Below are 23559 nucleotides of genomic sequence, written 5' to 3' on the forward strand. Positions count from 1 at the left end.
CTAATAGAGCCCATTTGTTGCAGTGCTCACTAAAGCGGTGCTAAGGATACTCTTGGCAGAGTATTGGGACTTGTAAGCAGTGCCCTTCAACCCATTCACACCAGCCCTATCCAAGACCATGAAGAGTTCATAAAGTGCTCTGGTATGTAGCACCTCTTAAATGGCTGAGGATTGTAGAGTAGAGGAGGTTACAGAGGGATGAGAACATGAAAGGATTTAAACACAAGTACGAGAATTTTAAGTTTGATGTGTTTGGAGATGGTGGGCTGGCGGTGGGGGGGCAGGGGGCAGCAAGGACAGGGATGAGGGATGAGTAGGATTTGATGTGAGATAAGATCTGAACAACAGATAAGCTGAAGTTTATGAAAGATGGATATAGGGAGAGGAGGGAATCAAGCCTGGAGGTGAAGAAAATGTCTCAGCAGCAGATGGACTAAGATGGGGCAGCAATGAGTAATGTTGTGAAGGTGAGTATAGGCAGTCTTTCTGATAGGTTGGAAACTCAGTTCAGGGTTGTGTAGGATCCTGTGACTAAGAACAGCCTGAAACAATGGACAGGTAGAGGGTCACAGATTATGACAGGGGGTTGAAAATGATGACTTGAGTCTTCCCAGTGTTTGACAGGAAGAAATTGCGTCTCATTTAAGATTGTTGTCGGACCAGAAATGTGACTACACAGAAAAGTCTAGAGAGATGGTGGAGAACTAGAGATGGGTGTCATCAACACACATGAGGAAGCTGACCCCATGTTGCTGGAGGATGTCACCAAACAGCAGCATGTAGATGAGCAAGAGGGAGAAGCCAAGTTTAGAGCTACTTTAGATTTTTGATTGACAAGGGAGTCAAAGGTTATGGGGCGCGGTGAGGAAAGTGAGGTTGAGGCAGACCACAATCAGAGCAACCATGATCTTATTGTAAAGGCAGAGCAGGCTCAAGAGGCCAAATGGCTCCTAATTCTTGTGTTCTTGTGTGCTCTAGAGTGGCAGAGCAGGAACAGAAGCTATTGGTTGTGTAATTATCCAGCAATTGATATTACCTTTACAGATTCAGTTGAGTGAGCTTTATCCACCTATACTTTTCACTGCCAATTATATATGAAAATATAGAGCCATGGAATGTTCAATTTAGAAACCTACAAACCCTCTGAAAAGCGACGCTATTGTAATATCAGTTACGGAACACCCAAGTTGGGCACCAGTGTACTGTAATGTGAAAGTGATTCCAGTGCTAGAGTTTGTTTTTCTGTAGAGCTAATTAACCATGGTACTGATTTTATCTTTCCTGCCCCTATCCCAGGAAATGAGTTCCAATTTAACCGGGTGAATATAATTGAAGTTTGTACTTTGGCACAGAACAAGGTTGTGAGAAACAATTGTTTTTGGGCTGTGCCAATGCATGGTTCTCAATTATCTAAATCAAAGTAAACTGTGATTAATTAAAGAGGCTCACAATGATTTGATTGAAGATATGTTATTAATGTGGCCTTTATAAAAGTGTTACCTGCACTGATTAATGATTATTGGAATAACAATATCTGGCATGATGGATCTCTTTCTTGTTTTGTTGGAATAGTTACGAGATAGGGTGGGAGCCTTTATTGTGGAATCTTACAAAACAGAAGGAAGCCATTTGGCACATCAAGAAAGACCTTGCAATTCGACAGCATCGCTCACAAACTCAGAAGTGCCAAAGTGCTTTTTGGCATGCAACAATGTGATTTACACTTAAACGCCCTCTGAAATGGCCTAGCAAGCCACTCAGCTGTATCAACGCCACTAAAAGGGTAATAATAAGAAATGAAACCAAGTGGACCACCTGGCATCAACCAGCATCAACTGTCAATTCTGCAAAGTTCTCCTTACTAACATCTGGGGGCTAGTGCCAAAATTGGGAGAGCTGTCTCTCAGATGAGACAAACAACAGCCTGACATAATCATCCTCACGCAATCATATCTTACAGATAATGTCCCAGACACCATCATCACCATCCCTGGGTATGTCCTGTCAGGACAGGCCCAGTAGAGGTGACGGCACAGTGCTATACAGTCGGGAGGGAGTTGCCTTGGGAATCCTCAAAATCGACTCCAAGCCCCAACTAGTCTCATGGCAACAGGTCAAACATGGGCAAGGAAACCCCCTGCTGATTGCAACGTACCGCCCTCCCTCAGCTGATGAATCAGTGCTCCTCCATGTTGAACACCACTTGGAGGAAGCACTAAGGGTAGCAAGGGTGCAGAATGTTCTCTGGGTGGGGAACTTAAATGTCCATCACCAAGAGTGGCTCAACAGCACCAGTACTGACCGAGCTGGCCGAGGCCTAAAGGACATAGCTGGTAGACTGGGTCTGCGGCAGGTGGTGAGGGAACCAACAAGGGGGAAAAACATACTTGACCTCATCCTCACCAACCTGCCTGCCACAGAGGCATCTGTCTATGACAGTATTGGTAGGAGTGACAACCACACAGTCCTTGTGGAGACGAAGTCCCATCTTCACAACAAGGATACCCTCCATTGTGTTGTGTGGCACTACCACAATGCTAAATAGGATAGATTTTGAACAGATCTAGCAACACAAGAACTGGACAACCATGAGGCACTGTGGGCATTAGTAGCAGCAGAATTGTACTCAACCACAATCTGTAACCTCATGGCCCGGCATATCCTCCGCTCTACCATTATCACAGGCCAGGGGATCAACTATGGTTCCACAAAGAGTGCAGAAGGGCATTCCAGGAGCAGCACCAGGCATACCTAAAGAATGAGGTGTTAACCTGGTGAAGCTATAACACAGGACTACTTGCATATCAAATAGCATAAGCAGCAAATGATAGACAGAGCTAAGCGATCCCACAACCAACAGGTCAGATCTAAGCTCTGCAGTCCTGCCACATCCAGTCGTGAATGGTAGTGGACAATTAAACAACTCACTGGAGGAGGAGGCTCCACAAATATCCCCACCCTCAATGATGGGGGAGCGCAGCATTTCAGTGCAAAAGATAAGGCTGAAGCATTTGCTACAATCTTCGGCCAGAAGTATCCGAGGTCCCCAGCATCACAGATGACAGTCTTCAGCCAATTTGATTCGCTCCACGACCATCAAGAAACGGCTGGAGGCACTGGATACTGCAAAGACTATGGGCGCTGATAATATTCCAGCAATAATACTGAAAACTTATGCTCCAGAACTTGCCACACCCCTAGCCCAGCTATTCCAGAACAGCTACAACACTGGCATCTACCTGGCAATGTGGAAAATTGCCCAGGTATGTCCTGTACAGAAGTAGCAGGACAAATCCAAGCCAGCCAATTACCGCCCCATCAGTCTACCCTCAATCATTAGTAAAGTGACGGAAGGGGTCATCAACAGTGCTATCATACGGCACTAGCTAAGCAATAACCTGCTCATTGATATAAAAACAGAAAATGCTGGAAAAACTCAGCAGGTCTGGCAACATCTGTAGAGACAGAAACAGAGTTAACGTTTCAAATCTGTGTGACTTTTCTTCAGAGTAAAAGAGAAGTAGAAATATGATGGATTTTATACTGTTTAAGAAGGGGTGGAGCAGGTGGAATGAGATAGAAGGAGAGGGATATGTGACAGCTAAGGAGAGATTGACAAAGGTGCCATGGACACAAGACAGAGGGAATGTTAATGGTAGTGGTGAAGAGTAAAGAAGGTGCTGATAGTGGCATAAAGGTAAGAAAGCAGAATGTGCTAATAGCAGAACAAGGGTTAGCACTCTGTGAAAGAACAACATGGAACAAGTAACAGATGGCCCTGTGGGGGATGGGGGGGGGTTTCAGGAAAAGAATAAAAAATGAACAAATCATTAAATATAAAAATAAATAAAAATTGGATTAAAAAATGAGTCAAGAGGGAGGAGATAGTTCCCAGTCTGAAGTTGTTAAACTCAATGTTAAATCCGGAAGGCTGTAAAGTGCCTAATCGGAATCCAGTTTGAGTTGAGCTTCACTGGAACATTGCAGCAGGCCAAGGACAGACATGTGGGCATGAGAGCAGGATGGTATTTGAAATGACAAGCGACAGGGAGGTCTGGGTCATGCTTGCGGACAGACTGAAGCTGTTCGGCAAAGTGGTCACCAGGTCTGCATTTAGTCTCCCCAGTGTAGAGGAGACCACATTGGGAGCAGCGAATACAGTAGACCAAATTGAAGAAGGTACAAGTGAAGTGCTGCTTCAACTGAAAGGAGTGTTTGGGGCCTTAGATGGTGAGGAGGGAAGAGGTAAAGGGGCAGGTGTTGCTCCTTCTGCGATTGCATGGGAAGGTGCCGTGGGAAGGGGATGACGAGTTAGGGGTGATGGAGGAGTGGACCAGGGTGACCCAGAGGGAACGGTCCCTACGGAATGCTGATGGGGGTTGAGGGGGGGGGGGGGGGGGGGAGGGGGGAGGCATGGTGGGATAAGGGCAAGATGTGTTTGCTGGTGGCATCATGCTGGAGTTGGCAGAAATGGAGGAGGATGACCCTTTGAATGCGGAGGCTGGTGGGGTGAAAAGTGAGGACAAGGGGGACCTTATCATGGTTCTGGGAGGGAGGGGAAGGAGTGAGGGCAGACGTACGGGAGATGGGTCAGACACGGTTGAGGGCCCTGTCAACCACAGTGTGGGGGGAACCTCGGCTAAGGAAAAAGGAAGGCATGTCAGAAACACCATTTTGGAAGGTGGCATCATCAGAACAGAAGCGACGGAGGTGAAGGGACTGAAAGAATGGGATGGCGTCCTTACAGGAAGCGGGGTGTGAGAAGCTGAAGTCGAGGTAGCTGTGGGAATTGGTGGGCTTGTAATGACTATTAGTGGACAGTCTATCAGTAGAAATGGAGACAGAGAGGTCAAGGAAGGGAAGGGAAGTGTCTGAGATGGACCATGTGAAGGTGGTAATTGGAATCAAAATCGATAAATTTTTCCAGTTCCAGAGAGTATGAAGAAGCAGTTATCGATGTACCAAGAAAATTGTGGGAGGGGGCCTGAGGAGGACTGGAACAAGGGATGTTCCACACACCCCACATGTTCCACATACCCCACAATAAGACAGGCATAACTGGGGCCCATGCAGTTACCAAAGCCTGTTTGCCAACTACAAGGCACAAGTCAGGAGTCCACTTGCCTGGATGAGTGCAGCTCCCACAACACTCAAGAAGCTTGACATCATCCAGGACAAAGCAGCCTGCTTGATTGGCACCACATCCACAAACATTCACTCCCTTCACCACCAATGCACTGTAGCAGCAGTGTGTACCATCTACAAGATGCACTGCAAGAACTCACCAAGACTCCTTAGACAGCACCTTCCAAACCCACAAGCACTACCATCTAGAAGGACAAGGGCAGCAGATACATGGGAACACCAACACCTGGAAGTTCCCCTTCAAGCCACTCACCATCCTGACTTGGAAATATATAGCCGTTCCTTCACTGTCACTGGGTCAAAATCCTGGAACTCCCTCCCTAACGGCACTGTGGGTGTACCTACACCACATGGACTGCAGCATTTCAAGAAGGCAGCTCACCACCACCTTCTCAAAGGCAGTTAGGGATAGGCAATAAATGCTGGCTTAGCCAGTGATGCCCACATCTCATGAATGAATAAAAAAACGTTACTGTTGCAATGTGCGTCACTACTCTGAAAGAACCATCCACTTAGTTATGGCCTGCCCTTTTCTAAGACCCTTTTAAATGTTACTTTTTCAAATATTTAGCCTTTTCCCTGGACGTTAATATGGATTCAGTTTCTACCACAGGTTTCTGGTTGGGAATTCCAAGTGCTACTAACCTAACCTCTCTCCATTCTGGTGATGATCTTCATCTTAAGTTTACGCCCGCAAGTTACTGACTCAACAACCAGTGGATATTTTTCCCCTACTTCTCTAAAGATAAATCCTTCACAATTATGAGCATCTCTATCAGATCTCCTCCCAAAAGCCCCCTGAGTATTTGGACGGATGATCATATTTATTACATTAACTTTTGAGACAACCTGAGATTGTTTGCCAGTTTGGTCTGTCTATATATTGTTGTTTGTTCGTACAATGTAAGTCCTGCCACCGACTTAAAATGTGGCAGGAACAGTTGCACATGCACACATGACCCACACTGTGGCCGCCAGCGTGCGTGCAACTGTTCCTGGTGCCGTGGCAGGATGGAATTTTTCTATATACCAATCACTATATGAAACCCGGTTTTGTAAAGCTGTCTATTTACATCACCATCGAATGACAGTTGGTGCTGTGAGTGGCAATGGCTGTATTATTAAAGCTCTGCAATTATATCGAGGTAGAGGAACAGTGCCATGTTCAGAGGGGTCAAACCCTACCCCTACAAAGGACACCAATTAACTTGTCTCATAATCCATCATAAATCTGACAATGAAAATATGAAAATTAAATGAGTTTACTTAAATGCCATTTTTCCCCCAGTGTGTTAAGACTGTGCCAGGAGCCCTTCACACTCCAGGTAGCTCAGTTGGGTCTTAATTCTAGGGGCATTGTTTCAAATCCTACATGAGATTATGAACTTCTTCTTAAATATTTTATTCAAAATACTTTAAAAAAATTTTTGTAAAAATCAATAAAAAATCAACTCTCCATAGTCTCTCAATTCATTGGAAGTTGAGAATCTCATTTACTGAAATTTCCTGATTATGCATCATCATTCACTGAATCATCCAAAGCATGTTTTACAGAGAAAATTGTTGGTAAATGATAGGTAAAGTGGATACAAGAATTTGTAATTGATTAAGGGCCATGTAGAGCCACAAGTGGGGAACTTGAACTTTATTATTAGTCTGTTTCTAACCAACTTGTTTATTTAAATGCAGCAGCTGACACTCTGACACTGAAATTGCTACTGAGTATGTGCATGAAATGCTCCCCTAGTGCTCCAGCAAAACTAACCACAGCCTAGTTTGCGTAACTATGGTCTTAATTGTTTTGTGGGTGTTGCATTTGTCCACACTGAGACTGGTGTCCTCTAAAATATGAGTGATTTGAAAACACCTCTAAAAACCAACCTTCCCCAAGATACAATTTGCAAACAAAGGAAAATAAATTTATGTGGAGGCAGCAATGATGGCAATTTAAATCAGAATGTAGGTTGGGATAGGACTGAATGAGGCCCATTCACACATCGAGAGACAGTCATCTGGTGTAAATTGTACCAGTGTCACAGAAGAGGAAGCTGAAGACCATGAAGTGTTGGGAAAGTAAGATAGGATGGAACATTCACCACTGGGTGATGCACCTTTGCAACTGAAAATTGATAAGACTAAACCATCAGGTATTAATTTCAGCCCATCTTCAGCCAAAAGTGCTAAGTGCAACCATCTTGGCCTCCTCCCCTTCATCTCAAATGCCAGGGCTCAACTAATTCAATCACTCCACATGATATCAAGAAATGATTGAAGGTACAGGATACTACAAAGGTTATGGGTCCTAAAAACATCCTGCCCGTAGTACTGAAGACTTGCTCCAGAACTAGTCATGTATCTAGCCAAGGTGTTCCAGTACAGTTACAACACTGGTATCTGTTAGTCACAAAAAGAGGTTGTGGTGGAAGAATTAAATCCAGACTGATCTTTTGGTTCAAGCTGGTTTGTTTTCAAGACAACTGCTCAGTACCACTGACTTCCAAGTAGCTTCCACACAAGGTGTTCCAGCTGTATCTTTTTATTCTACTTAGATGGGATAATCAATGCCTATCACCTGTTTAACTAGCAATTGTCTTTAGCAAGGTGATTGCCACATTGACAGTATCTATCTGCCAGGATCACCCTGTTCCTGATCTCATTACAATCTTGGTCCAAACTTGGACAAAGGGGGTGAAGTCCAGAGATGAGGTGAGAGTGACCGCTCTTAATATCAAGGCAGCAATTGACTGATGTGTCATTAAGGGGTCCTAGCAAAATTGATGTCAATGGAAACCAGGGAGTTGGAGTCATACCAGCATAAAGGAAGGTGGTTGTGCTTATTGGAGGCCAATCATCTCAGCCCCAGAACATCACTGCAGGAGTTCCTCAGGGAAATGTCCTAGGCTCAACTATCTTCAGCTGCTTCATCAATGACTTTCCCTCCAACGTAAGGTCAGAAAAGGGAACATTTGTTGATGAATAGTGTTTGAGACCTCAGATACTGAAGCAGTCCGTGTCCATATGCAGCATTCAGGCTTGGACTGATAAGTGGCAAGTAACATGTGTGCCACACAAATGCCAGACAATGACCATCTCCAACAAGAGGGAATCTAACCATCTGCCCTTGACATTCAATGGCATTGCCATCACTGAATCCCCCACTATCAGAAACCTGAGGGTTACCATTGACCAGAAACTGAACTGAACCAGCCTTATAAATACTGTGGCTACAAATGCAGATAAGAGGCTGTGAATCCTGCAGAAAGTAACTCACCTCCTGATTCCCCAAAGTATGTCCACCATCTACAAGGCACGAGTCAGGACTGTGATGGAAAACTCTTCACCTGCCTGGATGGGTGCAGCTCCAACAACACTCAAGATGCTCGATACACTCCTGCGCCCTCTACCTCTACCATACTGGCAAGGGCAGCAGACACTGAGAACACCACCATCTGCAAGTTCCCCTCCAAGCCACACATCATTCTGGCTTGCCCTTCCTTCACTGATGCTGGGTCAGAATCCTGGAACTCCCTCCCTAACAGCACTGTGGATGTACCTACACCAGATGGACTGCAGCGGTTCAAGAAGGCAGCTCACCACCACCTTCTCAAGGGCAAATAGGGATGGGCAATAAATGCTGGCCTAGCCAGCAGCTCCTGCATCCCATGAATGAACAAAACAACAATCACAAGAGAATAAACAATTTTAGCAGTGACGAGATCCAGAAGAGAACAAAGGGCTGTAGAATGCTCTTTGATAAAACCTTTCTATTCTCATAGTTGGAGAGAGAGGTAAAGGGAGAAGTTTGATGTTTAATGATATATGTGATGGGGGGAACTGGGTGGGGAGGTTAGCTTTCATGAGTCTACAATTTATTGTATTATTTGCTGAAAATTAGTCATGGGCCATGAAAGGAAAATATATTTGTAAATTTTTGCTGTAGACACACAATCTGCTCCATCATAAACTCTCTCTGGTGGGCAGAATGATGATGTTTGAGCTGAGCTTTCTGGGCAAGCCATCTGGAAATATTGACAATGCCGTTAGAACCTGATTATCAGGACCATTCCATTAATACCATTAAAATTCAGAAACAGAAATATGGCCATTAAAATAATAACTCAAAGAGAATATCCATACCCTAAGAACAATGAGTTGCTGAAAAAAGAGACATGTTGCCAAAGCTTTTTGTCTTGAACTCATCAGGATTGATTCTCAAGAATACCAAATCTCAAAAGGAACAACAATTTATACTGCTTGGCAAGATGGTGCTGATTGGTTGGCAAGTGCAAGTCTTTGAAATTAATCTTTAAACCCAGAAGAATCCAAGACAACCCTGAAGGTTTGGCAACTCACGTCACGAGCATTTTGATTTCCTGACTGAAATTCTCATATCTCCACATTGTTAAAACAAATTTACTTTCATAGAAGATTTTTATTCTCTTATTGTAACGACAGAGAGTTTACTTTGCTCCTAAAGCCTTAGCTTGTCACTTCATCACTCATTGAATAGGGCCACTAATCAGGGAGAAAAGAAAATTACATGTACTACTCACGATAAGAGGATTGGCACTTGAAGCAAATCACCTGTTGTTACAGTGACAAAAATAATCATTTGGTTTTTCCTATCACATCCAGCAGCATTGTCCGCTCTGTTACAGGGTCAATGTTACCTCTTTGATCTTTGTTTATTACCAATAAGGCTACTCTAATTGAATTTTAATCACTTCACAAATCAGTAGACACAGCCATCTTTCAACCCTAAAAATGCTCTAGTACAATATTGGCAGGAAAATATCTGAAATCTTTTGCTTTTTCTCAGAAGCTAGTATCCTCACTAACATCTGGGGCTTGTGCCAAATTGGGAGAGCTGTCCCACAGACTAGTCAAGCAACAGCCTAACATAGTCATCCTCACAGAAACATACCTTACAGACAATGTCCCAGACACCACCATCACCATCCCTGGGTATGTCCTGTCCCACCAGCAGGACAGGCACAGCAGAGGTAACGGCACAGTGGTATAGAGTCATGAAGGAGTGGCCCTGGGAGACCTCAACATAAGCTTCCGATCCTACAAAGTCGCATGACATCAGGCCAAGGAAACCCCCTGTTAATTACCACCTATCACCTCTCTCAGCTTGTGCTGTTGAGCTCTCAGCATGTTGAACACCACTTGGAGGAAGCACTGAAGGTGGCGAGGGCACAGAATGTACTCTGGGTGGGGGACTTCAATGTCCATCACCAAGAGTGGCTCGGTAACACCACTACTGACCGAGCTCGCTGAGACCTGAAAGGTCTGCCAGGCTGGGCCTGCAGCAGGGGGGGCAAGAGAGAAAACATTCTCGACCTCCCCTTCAACAATCTACCTGCATCTGTCCATGACGGTATTGGTAGGAGTGATCGCTGCAAAGCCCTTATGTGGATCAGTCCCATCTTCATGTAGGATGCCCCCCCATCATGTTGTGTGGCACCACCACCATGCTAAATGGGACACCAGGAAGGAGTCCCTTGCTCTACTTCAAAAATGTGGATCTTTAACTTCCATCTGTGAGGAGACAAGTAGGGTCTCAGATTAACACCTCATCCAAAAGATGGCACCCCTGACAGTGCAGCATTCCCTCACTACTATGAGATCCATAGCTTTAGGATTCGCACCGATCCAGATTGCAAATGTCCTCTGCACCATTTTGTGCTCCAAATCATTCGAAAACCCACCCTTGGGTTTGTTTCAAGCTAAAATCATTTACTTCAAGTATTTAGAACAAGTCAAATGCATGAAGGATGGTACAATTTTTATATTAAACTACCAGGACCTTTTAAAGTTTCTTCATATGTGAATATACAAAGTCACATCATCACGTGTCTTTCTCCAACGCGAACTTTCAACAAAGTGCAGAGACCATCAACCTCACATACCCCACTTCATGATTCAATCTCTCTCACAGTTAAAGCACCACTCACTCCACCACTCCCCCAACTCCCCCCACTTCCTCCCACCATTCCCCCCTTCCCCCCACTCCCCCACCACTCTCCCCACTCCCCCCACTTCCTCCCACCATTCCCCCCTTCCCCCCACTCCCCCACCACTCCCCCCACTCCCCCCACTTCCTCCCACCATTCCCCCCCTTCCCCCCACTCCCTCACCACTCACCCCACCACTCCCTCCCACCATTCCTTCCACCTCTGCCCCATCACTCCTTCCCACCACTCCCTCCCATCACTCACCCCCCACCACTCCCTCCCATCACCCAGCCCCCATCATTCCCCTCCTCCACTACCCCATACTTCTCCCCCCATCACTCCCCCCATTGCTCCCCCATCACTACCCCCCCACCACTGCCCCTCCACCACTTCCCTGACCACTTTCCCCTACCACTCCCTCCCATCACTCCCCCGCACCACTCCCCCATCACTCACCCTCCACCACTCCCCTCACCACTGCCCCACATCTCTCCCCATCACTCCCTCCCACCACTGCCCCACACCTATCCCCCATCACTCCCCCCCACCACTCCCCATATGACTACATCTCACCACCACCCCCACTACTTCCCCCACCACTCCCCCCACCACTCCACCCCATCACTTCCCCAAATCAATCCCTCCCACCACTCCCTCCCACCAGTCTCCTCATCACTATCCCCCCACCACTGCCCCACACCCCCAGCAACGACTTAGATGTCCTTGTTTTCAAATCTCTCCATGGCCTTGCTCCTCCATCTCTCTATAATCCCCTCCAGCTCCACAACCCTCTGACATATCTGCAATCCTCTAACTCTCACCACTTGAACATCCTCGATTTTAATTGCTCCACCCTTGGTGGCTATGCTTTCAGTTGCCTAGGCCACAAGCTTCAAAATTGCCTCCCTACAGTTCGCCACCTCTCTACCTCACCTCCCTCCTTTAAGGCACTCCTTAAAACCAACCACTTTGACCAAGCTTTTGTCCATCCGACCTAATATCTCCTTATGAGGCTTGGGGTCATGTTCTGTTTTGCTCCTGATTCTTTTATTCGTCCATGGGATGTGGGCATCGCTGGCTGGGCCCGCATTTATTGTCCATCCCTAATTGCCCTTGAGATGGTGATGGTGAGCTGCCTTCTTGAACCGCTGCAGACCATGTGGTGTAGGTATACCCACAGTGCTGTTAGGAAGGGAGTTCCAGGATTTTGACGCAGCGACAGTGAAGGAACGGCAATATATTTCCAAGTTAGGGTGGTGAGTGACTTGGAGGGGAACTTCCAGGTGGTGGTGTGAACATAAGAACATAAGAAATAGGAGCAGGAGGTGGCCATTCGGCCCCTCAGGCCTGCCCCGGCATTCAATAAGATCATGGCTGATCTGCCCCAGGCCTCAACTCCTCTTTTGTACCTGCTCCTCATGGTCCTCAACTCCACGATATTTCAAAAATCTATCTACCTTCTCTTTAAATATTTTCAGTGATCTAGCATCCATAACTCTCTGGGGTAGAGAATTCCAGACATTCATCACCCTCTGAGGGAAGAAATTCCTTCCCATCTCAGTTTTAAATGAGTGGCCCCTTATTCTGTAACTATGTCCCCTAGTTCGAGACTCCCCCACTAGTGGAAATGTCTTCTCAACATCTACCCTGTCAAGCCTCCTCAGAATCTTGTACGTTTCAATAATATCACCCCTCATTCTTCTAAACTCTAATGAATAAAGGCCTAACATGTTTAGCCATTCTTGATAAGTCAACCCCTTCATCCCAGGGATCAACCTAATGAATCTCCTTTGAACTGCCTCCAATGCAAGTATATCCTTTCTTAAATACGGGGACCAAAACTATACACAGTACTGCAGGTGTGGCCTCACCAACACCCTGTACAGTTGTAACAAGACTTCCCTATTTTTAAACTCCAACCCCCTAGCAATACAGGCCAAAATTCCATTTGTCTTCCTAATTATTTGTTGCACCTGCATGCTAACTTTTTGTGTTTCTTGCACAAGAACACCCAGATCCCTCTGTGCTGCATTTTTTTGGAGTCTCTCTCCATTTAAATATTAGTCTGCCTTTTGATTCTTCCTACCAAAGTGCATGACCTCACACTTTCCTACATTAAACTCCATCTGCCAAGTTTTTGCCTACTTACTCAACCTGTCTATATCCCCTTGCAGATTCCTTATGTCCTCATCACAACATCCCTTCCCACCTATTTTTGTATCATCAACAAATTTGGATACATTACTTTCTGCCCCTTACTCCAGGTCATTAATATAGATAGTAAATAACTGAGACCCTAGGACTGATCCTTGTGGCACCCCACTAGTTACATCTTTCCAACCTGAAAAAGACCCATTAATCCAAACTCTCTGTCTTCTGTGTGTTAACCAATCCTCAATCCATGCTAATACATTACCCCCAATACCGTAAGCTCCTATCTTGTACAATAACCTTTTATGTGGCACCTTATCAAATGCCTTCTGGAAATCCAAATACACGACATCTACCAGTTCCCCTTTATCAACTCTGCTTATTATATCCTCAAAGAACTCCAGCAAATTTGTCAAACATGATTTCCTTTTCACAAAACCATGTTGACTCCTGATAAAGACTGTTACAAGATCTTTCCTCCCATTAGCTCCTTGACTTTCTGATATTTTTGGGATGTTTACAGTGTCCTCCACCATGAAGACCAATGCAAAATATCGGTTTAAATTATCTGCCATTTCCCTGTTCCTCGTTATCAATTCTCCAGTTGTATCCTCCAAGGGTCCCATGCTCACTTTAGCCACTCTCCTTTTTATTTACCCATAGAAGCTCTTGCTGTTTGTTTTTATATTTCTTGCAATTTACTTTCATGATCAATTTTCTCCCTCTTTGTTAACCTTTTAGTCAAGTGCTGCTGGTTCCTAAAAAAATTCCCAAATCTCCTGCCTTAACACTAGTTTTCGCCACTTTGTATGCCTTAGTTTTTGATTGGATACTCTCCTTGACCGCCTTTGTTAACCACAGGTGATTCATCTTTCTCACCAAGTCCTTCTTTTTGACCAGGATACATTTTTGCTGAGTGTTATGAAATATCTGTTTTAATGCCTGCCACTGCTCATCCACTGACTTTCCCCTTAGCCTATTTTCCCAGCCCGCTTTAGAAAGCCTTTTCTTCGTACCTCTGTAATTGCCCTTATTTAAGTTGAGGACACTGGTTTGAGACCCAAGTTGCTTGCCCTCAAACTGAATTTGAAATTCTACCATTTTGTGATTGCTACCCTCTAGAGGATCCTTAACTATTAGATCCTTTATTAATTTTACCTCATTACACGTTACTAGATCTAAAATAACCTGTTTGTCTTCCATGTTACCCCTGTTAACCTGATTTGTCCCGTCAATATGCAAATTAAAATCACCCATGACAATTGTAGCACCCTTTTTATGTGTCTCCATAATGTCTTGATTTATACTTTGTCATACAGTGAGGCAAATCTTCGGGGGCCTATAGACAACTCCCACCCATGACTTATTTCCCTTGCTATTCCTTATTTCCACCCAAACTGATTCCACATCACAATCTATTGCACCTATATCACTATTCACCACCGTACTGATACCTCCCTTCATTAATGAAGCTACCCCATCCCCTTTTCCTTTTTGCCTGCTTTCCAGAACATTGAATACCTTTGCATATTGAGTTCCCAGTCTTGGTCACCCTGCAACCATGTCTCTGTAATAGCTATCAAGTCATATTCATTTATTTCTGTTTGCACTGTCAACTCATCTATCTTGTTACCAGTGCTGCGTGTATTCAGATAAAGAGCCTTAAGCTTTGACTTTTTACCATTATTACCAGTTTGGGTACATCACATGGATACCATGTGCCCATGCATCTGATGTCCTTGTCCTTCTGGATGGTAGTGGTTGTGGGTTTGGAAGGCGCTGTCTAAGGAGGCTTCGTGAATTTCTGCAGTGCATCTTGTAGATGGTACACATTGCTGCTACTGTACGTTGGTGGTGGAGGAAGTGAATGTTTGTGGATGTGGTGCCAATCAAGCCAGTTGCTTTGTTCTGGATGGTTTGAGCTTCTCGAGTGTTGTTGGAGTTGCACTCACCCAGGCAAGTGGAGAGTATTCCATCACACTCCTGAATTGTGTCTTGTAGATGGTGGACAGGCTTTGGGGAATCAGGAGGTGAGTTACTCATCGCAGGATTGCTAGCCTCTGATCTGCTCTTGTGGCTACAGTATTTATATGGCTAGTCCAGTTCAGTTTCTGGTCAATGGTAACCCCCAGGATGTTGATAGTGAGGGATTCAGTGATGGCAATGCCATTGAATGTCAAGGGGCGGTGATTAGATTCTCTCCTATAATGCTCCTGTAAAGCACCTTGTTTCATTATGTTAGAGGTGCTATATAAATATAAATTGTTGGTGATGCTCTATTTCGCTTTAGCCTTGCCCAAAGTTTAAAGCAAGTGCAATGTAGCCACAAAATTCAGATTAATTTACGGAATTGTCATTGTATAATGGTCCCTGGCAATTAGTGAATGATGCACGGAATGGAATTGTTGACACAACTAAAAGGGAGCTTTCTTGGCTCATTTGACAAATTAAAACCAGCTCAAATATCAGGAATATAGAACGAGACATTCTGCTGTTATAACTATTTTAACTTTGAACTACTTCTGTTCTTAATCGATACAGAGTATTTATTTATATGTCAAAAATCTGGTATCTATCACACATTTCCTGCTTGTCACACTTACTTCCTGTGTCGCGATTGTATCATGTCTGGAATACAACATCTGTTAAAAATGATACGCGACAAGATTTGAGTAGATTTCTCTACTTCACTTTCAGATGTCCCAATGCTAAATGCTGCTGCTGAGACCTCCTAGGGCTGTTTAACGATGTAGTGCTGCCCATAAGACTTATTTTAAATTTAATTAAATGTGGCTAACGGGATAGCTCTTGTGTCTGAAGGTTGTGGGTTCAAGTCCCACTCCAGAGAGTTGAGTACAAATCTGACAGTCCCAGTGCAGCCTTTCAGGTGAGATGTTACACTGAGGACTGGGTGAATGTAAAATATCCCACGGTGTTATATGGAAGAGAGGATGGAAGTGTCCCCTGGTATCTTGGTCCCAAAAATCATTTCAACAGGATCATTATCACTTTACTGTTTGTGGGAGCTTACTGTTCACAGATTGGCTGCTGTCCTTCTTACATCACGGCAGTGGCTACACCTCAAAGATATTTCATTGGCTACATGCTTTGGCACATCATGAAGTTGTGAAAGACACTGTCAAAAGAAAATCTGTCCTTTTTTTCCTGCATTTTCTTTTCTTTCTTTTGTCACTGCAGCCACACAGCCTTCTGTCTGCACCCATTCAATCACCTGCCTGCCCTCCTGACCCTTGAATCACCCTCTGGCCCTCCTGCCCCCGCTCCCTGTGGCCTATTCACTCTCTATCTGGCCCTCTCGTCCCCTGCTGCCCTTTCTTCCTTCCTGCCCTTTTGCCAAGGACATTTTAAGGGGATACCCGCTCAATGTTCACCCAAGTCAGGAGCCCTGTAAAAATGGCGAGCAGGTCCCGATTCCAGGATTCCCGACTCCATTCCTGAGCTCTCTGGTTTTCAGGAGGGCCTTTAAAGGGTGCAGGCTGGTTTGTTGTGTAAATCCCGCATCCGGCACTCCCAACCTGGCTGGCTCCATTACAGAGATAAGCATCATCTACTCCTCCGCAATTTTCATTGAGTCAGATCCAGGTTTTTAAAGAGTTGTGGTTCACGACCCCTCAGAGAAGTCCTAGTTTGCATGAGGGGACCTTTTAAAAGGTGAGTTAAAAAGATCCTCCTCATGCCCCCTATACCAAGCTATGCCACTCGCCCCACTATCCCGCCCCCACCTCTTATGACCCCTCATATTCCCTATGGCAAGCTATGGCACTCCACCCAGTCCCAATGACCCTTCATGCCCCCTATGCCAAGCTATGACCCTTCCATGCTCATTGGCTCACTACACACTGTTTAAAACCAATAAAATCTATGCTGACAGTAGGTTGTGTAAAAAGAAGTCGTTCATTCATTACTTTCCACTAAAAGTCATTTCACTACAAGGCAATAAAAATTGTAAAGTCAGATGCCTCATTAATGTCTGAGCTCTCAGCCAAGTATACATAATAAGATAAAAGCAAAATATTGTGGATGCTGGAAATCTAGAACAAAAACAGAAAATGCTGAAAAAACTCAGCGGGTCTAGCAGCATCTGTGGAGCAAGAAACAGAGCCAACAATTCCAGTCCGTATAACCCCTCTTCAGAGCTGAAGAGGGGTCATACGGACTTGAAATGTTGGCTCTGTTTCTCTCTCCATAGATGCTGCTAGACCCACTGAGTTTTTTCAGCATTTTCTGTTTTTGTTATACATAATAAGGCTTGGCTGAAAGTTCAGACATCATTTACTCACGTTGAAACAGCTGCACCCCAGAGAAAACATTACTTGATTGACAGCTCTGGCTCTCTGATCCCTGCAGTCAATTTCACAATATTTACACAAAGTTAAGTGGTTTCAAGGGTTTGTGGTTTCTGTTGTTGATACTTTAATGGGTCTGGATAATTGACAATTTTATTGCCTTGTAATGGCTTTTTAAAATAGTGAAATGTAATGAATGAATTACTTTTTTTAAGCTTACTTTTTTAAATATCATAAAGAGTTCATTGGTTCTGTACAGTGTATAGTGGGTCAATGGGCATGGAAATGCTATAGCTTGACATCAGGGGCATGAGGGGCATGGGGTGTGGGTGGAGTGCCAGAACTTGGCATAGATGGTATGAGGGACCATTGGGTGGCGGGGTCATAACCTGGCATGGGAGAATGAGATGGCATTGTTGGGACATGAGGAGTGTGTGGGGTATGAGGGTGTATAATGAATGAGGGCTGGAGGGCTTTTGTGTTTTGACTTTAACTGGGATGAAGTCCTACAGCACCAAGTCAAACCTTTTAAACAGCCCGCCTCCACACCCTGCTGCCCATGTGCCTGCCCGTGACCTCTTTCCTGGGTCAGCTGACTCCAGCCTGCACCTACTCTCCCGGCAATGAACATCCACCTTTGTGGGCACTTTCTCCCAAGCGGGGCGAGCTGAGAGTTTTCTCAACACCTGCTTCTCACCTCAAGAAATAAAATTCAGGCCATTAAGTTTTCAGAACACTACGAGGGAACATCATGTATTGGTCAACTGAATAGAGAACAGGTCACTCCTTATAGCCTTCCTTTGAATCACCAAGTCGCGTGGACTCTGCAAGTTTGGTTTATGCTGGTGTGAGCTCTGAGATCCAGTGTTTTCAGGAGGTGTAAGATGTCTCCCCATTTCTGTTATTGCACAGAGTTTAGAGACCTTGCATTTTTTTGCGTATTTTTGGCTTTCCTTTGCAACCATGTGACAGTAACAGGAAGGAGCCACTTCTACATTTTCTGTAACTATTGTGTGCAGTGTGCTTTTATAATAGCATGCTCAGTGTACAGTTATACAACCATCCAGAATTCTGCCTCAATCTGTTCTCACATAGGTTCAATCAACTATTAGCTTAATGCAGTGTTGTCTTGTAGAAATCACTGACAAGGCCACAGGTGAGGCTACAATGACACCATTTGAATCATATGCACTAGTTTTTAATGGAGAACACCTTATACACACTGAACAGAGGACAGATCACTTCTTGTAGCCTTTGTTTGAATCACCAATTCACATGGACAAATGTGCTTTGCATGTGTCATAATGATTATCGCCCACCATTCAGTAACCACCGAAGTAAAGCACTCGCAATGATCAATAAATACTTACACTCTCTGGTTTTGCCTCATCATTTTACCAGCAAACACTCAAAAGAGTTAAAGTTCACGTGTATACGCTGTTTGACTATGAATAGTGAGATCACAGGCCCAACAATAGTACCTATCACTCATTTTAAATTTACTAATCAGAAAGGCAATTAGCCACATCTGGTTGTGTATTTTGTGTGCCTTTGTTATGAGTGCTCTGCATCCTTGTTGAAACAGTGTCACCATAGTCACCTGTGGCTTGTCAGTAATTTCTATCGGACTGCACTGGTTCACAGATTAACAGAACTGAGATTGGCTCTTGCCAGGGTCAATGTGATGAATCTGGAACTAGGGGTCACTGATTAAAAATAAAGGGTCGCTCATTTAAGACAGAGATGAGGAGACATTTTTTCTCTCAGAGGGTTGTGAGTCTTTGGAACTCTCTTCCTCAAAAGGCGGTGGAAGGAGAGTCTTTGAATATTTTTAAGGCTGAGCTAAATTGATTTTTGATTAACAAGGGGTGAAAGGTTATTGGGGGTAGGCAGGAATGTGGGGTTGAGGTTACATTCAGATCAGACATGATCTTATTGAATGACAGAGCAGGCTCAAGGGGCTGAGTGGCCTACTCCTGTTCCTAATTCGTATGTTCGTATGATCCACACAAATCTCCAATCACTGATGAGCACTGATACACAACCAACCCATTTTAGCCACTTTTCCTGTGCAACCAGCATGGGCTCGATGGACTGAGTGGCCTTCTTCTGTGCCATTATGACACTATAAAATGAGGCAATAAGCCCACCTTCAATGCTGGTGCAGGGCATAATGTGTTGGAGAGTCAACCCACTGACCAGTAGCTGGGTCCAATGGGAGCTCACTTTTAGATTCCCAACACCCTGCTAAGCTCCTGGAACCTACTGTAAGGTACATCCCTGAGAGTTGGTGGGAGGGAGAGAGAGAGAGGGAGAGTGGGAGAGAGAGAGGGAGAGTGGGAGCATGTCATCACTTGGGTTTCCCCTAACACCCAGCTGAAAGCCCACCAGGAAATTAGCCTTCTCTCCAGTCATAATTAGCACTTGGCCTAAACAGGCCCAGAAAGGAAAGAATAGATAAAACTAATGTTAAAATAATCATAACCTCAGCAAAATAATTGTATAGAGGTAACCACAATGTCATACAGAACAACAGAACAAGAAAACGCAACAAATTAGAGTTACAGCTATAGTCACCAACTGCCAATATAAGCTTTGTATCAATACTGCTTTGGTGTCATGATTTTATCTATATTACTGGAGACCACAGCAACTTTTTTTTTATCTCCCTCAGCATCTACACTCATTTCAAGAATCAGAAGGCAAGGAGCTGCCAATAAAATAACTTATAATTTCTTGTTATGTGGGATAATGAAAGAACTCTTAATAGGGTAGACAGTTGAAAGAAACCAAGCTGTTCCAGTACAGCTACAACACCAGCATCTACCCAGCTATGTAAAAAATTGCCCAGGTATGTCCTGTCTACAAAAAAACAAGACAAATCCAACACACCCAATTACTGCTCAAGGAGTCATCGACAGTGCTATCAAGCTACACTTACTCAACAATAACCTCTTCACTGAGGCTCAGTTTGGGTTCTGCCAGGGCCACTCAGCACCTGACCTCATTACAACCTTAGTCCAAACATGGACAAAAGAGCTGAACTCCAGAGATGAGGTGAGAGTAACTGCCCTTGACATTAAGGCATTTGACCAAGTGTGCAAAACTGGAGTCAATAGGAATCTGGGGGGAACCTCCCCACTGGTTGGAGTCATGCCTTGCACAAAGGAAGATGGTTGTGGTTGTTCTGGGTTTTATGACATGGTAGGTGATGCGTGCCAGATGGACCAAAATCCTTAAGGGAAACTTGGCCATGCTTTCACAACAGTTTTGCAATGTGTATTTATTACGAGAAGATTTGCGCATTGAATTCAGAAGTAATGAGTCCACTAATGTCTTTAGAGATTTAAACAAAAACTAAATGAAAACATTTATTAACAAAAGAAGAGATTTCAAGCACATATATAAGATTACAGTTACTTAATACTATAACAAATGCCAAAATTCCAAATTAATCTGACTCCCAACTATACACCCCCTTTAAGGCAACAGTCCAAAATAGATTTTAAATTTAAATAGCAAACCAGCAAGTTTACCACAGCATCCACTTGACGGTGGAATTCCAAAGGCTTTCCTCCACCTTTGCCTACTGGATACAGCAGACTTTTGCTAAAGTAGCTGGAGGCTTCTCCAAGGCTGTTTTACATGGTCCTCTTAGGTCTTACATGACCCCCAACATAGCCTTCTATTCCTCTTTATATATTATTTTCCTCTCGCTTTGATCTGTAAATTCCATTGTTCTATATGTCTTTGAAAATTTACTTCCCCATAATATAAAAATCTTTCATGTTACCAATGGGGTCAGTACCTTTGGGGAAAATAAACACACTGTTTGGCCTTGCTTATCTTGTTAGTTGTAAACATCCTATCATCCCTTTGAAACACAAACAACCCCTTCACTTATCTAAAAATGCAGATTTCCTTCACACCTTATATGCTAAGCCCTTCTCCATGTTTACGTATTAGCATTTCAAATGTCTTTTACCCCTAACTTCTTTTGATAATTTCAAGCTTGCAGCCTATCTGACTCTAATTTAATTAAACCATACAGACAGAACCATCCACACTCACACCCGTAAACCTACTTTACAGTAAACCACAAAATATAATGAAAAAATATGTTTGTTTCATGACAGAGGTCAATCATCTCAGCTCCAGGACATCACTGCAGGAATTCCTCAGGGTAGTGTCCTCAGCCCAACCATCTTCAGCTGCTTCATCAATGACATTCCCTCCATCACAAGGTCAGAAGTGGGGAATGCACAATGTTCAGCACCATTTGCCACTCCTCAGATACTGAAGCAGTCTGTGCCCGTATGCAGCAAGACCTGGACAATATTCAGGCTTGGGCTGAAATGTGGTAAGTAACATTCGCACCACACAAGTGCCAGGCACTGACCATCTCCAACAAGAGAGAAACCAACCATCACTCCTTGACATTCAATGGCATTACCATCGCTGAATCCCCCACTATCAACATCCTGGGGGTTACCATTGACAAGAAACTGAACTGGGCTAGCCATATAAATACTGTGGTTAGAAGAGCAGGTCAGAGGCTGGGAATTCTGCAGTGAGTAGCTCATCTCCTGACTCCCCAAAGCCTATCCACTATCTACAAGACACAAATCAGGCATGTAATGGAGTACTCTCCACTTGCCTGGATGAGCGCAGCTCCAACAACACACAAGAAGCTGGATAGCATCCAGGACAAAGTAGCCCATTTGTTTGGCACCCCATCCACCACCTTAAACATTCACTCCCTCCACCACTGATGCACAGTAGCAGCAGTGTGTACCATCTACAAGATGCACTGCAGCAACTCACCAAAGCTCCTTCCGCAGCACCTTCCAAACCCATGACCTCTGACACCTAGGACGACAAAAGCAGCAGGCGCATGGGAACACTACCACCTGCAAATTACCCTCCAAACCACGCACCATCCTGACTTGGAAATATATCGCCGTTCCTTCATTGTCACTGTGTCAAAATCCTGGAACTCCCTCCCTAACAGCACTGTGGATGTACCCACACTATATGGACTTCAGCGGTTCAAGAAGGCGGCTCACCATCCCTCCTCAAGGGCAATTAGGGGTGGGCAATAAATGCTGGCCTAGCCAGCGATACCCACATTCCATGAATGAATAAATACATAAATAAAAAGAATGTTAATCCATCCATTCTAACAGCAACCACGGAATTCTTTCACCACACGATTCATCTAAAAAGTGCATAATTCACAACAAACTCATTAAACTTCCTCATATAATTGTTATTTCTGTATTTGGAATTCCTTCAACTATTCCCTCCCAACTCTACCTCGGTTAGGCACCTTAGACCCAAGCGATTGGAATTCCCACATTGCCAGTTACCTTGCTAACAGACTACAAATCCCAGGACATAACAGAAGTTTCACCCATTGAAGTCTACTGAAGCTACCAGATTTCAGAGCGGGTGGAGTAGGAGGCTGCAGAGCAAGAGACGGTGCACAACATGTTTTCTTTCAATGTTTGACAGCAAGACATGACCATTCACAGAGCATGGTGGGACCAGCTTTTGAGTTTCATTCCCCATATCTTTTTGGAGAAAACTCAAAATGAGGGTTAACAATTCTTAACACTGGTGAATGCTCTGAAGCTTGCTACAATTTCTTTGGAAGACAAGGACAAAACAAGAACAAAAGGGGGAGGGTGATAAGGCAGAGGTCGTGGTACATGTTGGTACCAATGACATAGGTAGAAAAAGGGATGAGGTCTTGCATCAAGAATTCAGGGAGTTAGGCAGTAGACTTAAAAGCAAGACCTCTCAGGTTGTAATCTCTGGATTACTCCCAGTGCCACGTGTTAGCGAGCTCAGAAATAGGAGAATAGTGCAGATGAATACGTGGCTTACGAGTTGGTGCAGGAGGGAGGGTTTTAGATTCCTGGATCACTGGGACCGTTTCTGGGGAAGGTGGGACCTGTACAAGCGGGACGGTCTACATCTGAACCAGAGCGGGA

Source organism: Cetorhinus maximus, chromosome 12 (assembly GCF_964194155.1).
Source record: "Cetorhinus maximus chromosome 12, sCetMax3.hap1.1, whole genome shotgun sequence".
Lineage (NCBI taxonomy): Eukaryota > Metazoa > Chordata > Chondrichthyes > Lamniformes > Cetorhinidae > Cetorhinus > Cetorhinus maximus.